Genomic DNA, 2,461 nt, shown 5'->3' on the forward strand with positions numbered 1-2,461 from the left:
AAAAAGTTATCAAGCTCTTAAAAAATCACCCGTTATAAAGTCGCATATTTTTGGCGTTAAACTATAGTATATTCAATATTATTCGTTCAGTTATTTTGCTAAGTGATCTTACATATTAAAAGGTAAGAAGATAGGGTATTATTAAGCCAATTTTATCTATTTTTGAAATTAATGCATGTTATCATAAAGTTAGTTAGTTGTATAAAGCCTACGCTTACTCAATGTAATGAAAATAATTTACATATTGATCTATGTATATATGTAGAATAAGTGAGACGGAAATTCGAAAATCGTCTTATTAAGTATATGTTGGCTAAGGGAAATATTCGTCTAATTGAACCCATTTTTGGCATACAGATATACTATTATCAGGAAAATACTATTCCTAATTTCAAAAATATACATATATCACTGATTGACCGATATTTTTGGAAAAAAGTCAACCATACGCATTGGGGTCTACATGTTTGATGTCTGGACTGAAATTTTGTAGTCCGATTTCGACAATTTGCGACCGCAAGATGAAGTAGCTATTTGTACAAGGTTTTATCCATATAGTTCTTGATTTGTATACTAGAAAGTGAAACCATCTCCCATTTTCATACTCTAATGTAGGAACGGTTGAAAATTGTAAATGTGAGTGGTGCCACGCCAATCGCCAATTTTTATAACTGCTCCTATGAAGCCCTCTTGGGCAATCCATGCCATGATGCTAAATTTAATGTCTCTGGCGCATTTAGTTAATGATTTATTGTCCACTTTTTAAAAATATTCAAACCACATATCACCACCTGAAATGCAAAGTAACGTAACAACATTTTCGGAAATTTACAGTGGCATGAATGAAACAAATGAAGTAAAATGGAACATGAGTGGAAAAAAATGTAATAGTGAATCATAATCAATAAGACACTCAATTTCGAATTTGGTGATGAAACGTTATTTTGCATTTTAGGTGACAATATACTCCTCGTTATTGTGATTCATTATACCAAACTACAGTATTACGCCCATCTTTGAACTCGTCCTCCTTACAAGGAACCAGTGTATCAAGTTTCGTCAAGATATCTCAATTTTTACTCGTGTTATCGCTGGCACAGACAGGCGGACAGACAATCACTCGAAATTCAACTCGTTTTGTCATCATTTATATCTGTATAAACCTATTCTATGTAATTTGGTTTTGGGTGTTATAAACAACCATTAGGTGAACAAAACTATTATACTCTCAAGCAACATGCTGCAAGAGTTTAAAATTATCAGAATGGTGAGGAGATTTGAGCAAATCGCACTAGGGAAAAGCGCCGGCGATTTGAATACTTTAAAAAAGTGGCCGTGGTCCCGCCTCTTAAGAAGTTTATGTTAGAAATTTCAATAAATAACTAATCCTATACATATGAGACAGAAAACCCTTTTAGGAGACGGTGAAAAAACAATAGACGTAGCGCCATCTACATTGGATGAAAACTTATATCTGAGTAACTGTTTCACCAAATTGATAAATTTAATACAATACATTAGCCTGACGTTCTTAGATTACGATGTGATAATTAGCGAAATCGGACCACAACCGTACCTATCCATGTATAACATTTTTCAATTGTATTCGACAGCTTTTACGGCCTACAAATCGAAATTCCACGATGTTGGAGAAAAATCATTTTGGGTAAGTAGTCAATAAAAAGGATACCGTTTGATCCCACCTTGGATTAAAGCGCAAAATATTGTTATTTGTTGGCGAAACAAATCAACAAAAATTTTCTTTTTCTTATGCGGAAGGCTAATAATGTAATTGTATACCTATATCATTCTTGTAGACAGTAATTATTCCCGTATTTTCAGTGAAGAGCCTGAGAATAAGGAGTAGAAAACTAAGTTTGTATTACTAAAAAGCCTAAATTTATCAAAACATATGCATATTTTCATTAGAAAAACCCATCGTTCATTGTTAGGTCAAGGGCTTTTCCCCGGTACGTCCCGGAATTTGAAAAAAATATAACCAGGTGTTTACAAAACTTTATAAAMTAAAATTWATTAACATGTTATMAAAGAATATTCTCACCAAATTTCATTAAGATACCTTACCCACTGACCGATATTTTCTGCATAAAGCCTACTATGAGCAGAACCGTAAGAATATTGCACCAAAATTTGTTCAGATTGGTAGAATATTTTCTGATATAAGTTAACACATTAGTCTGCTAATCTGCCCTCTGTAGCGTTCTTAGAACTACTCCACGCTAGCCAGCAAGCAAGGGAATAGTCCGCGTCAGCATTTTCCCATGAACTGGCAAACTCTTCGCTACAACAACATAAGCGCGGTAGTAGCGATTCACCTGTTGTCTAAACAACAACAACAAAAGGTACAGTTTAACAACAGCATCAGGTGCAGTAGCGCCAAAATTGTGGCAAGTGTAGGGAAATCAAGCAGGGCTTCTAAGATCAGTTGTAATTCATTTTA

This window comes from Bactrocera latifrons, unplaced genomic scaffold (assembly GCF_001853355.1).
Source record: "Bactrocera latifrons isolate USDA-ARS-PBARC rearing strain unplaced genomic scaffold, ASM185335v1 scaffold_248, whole genome shotgun sequence".
NCBI lineage: Eukaryota > Metazoa > Arthropoda > Insecta > Diptera > Tephritidae > Bactrocera > Bactrocera latifrons.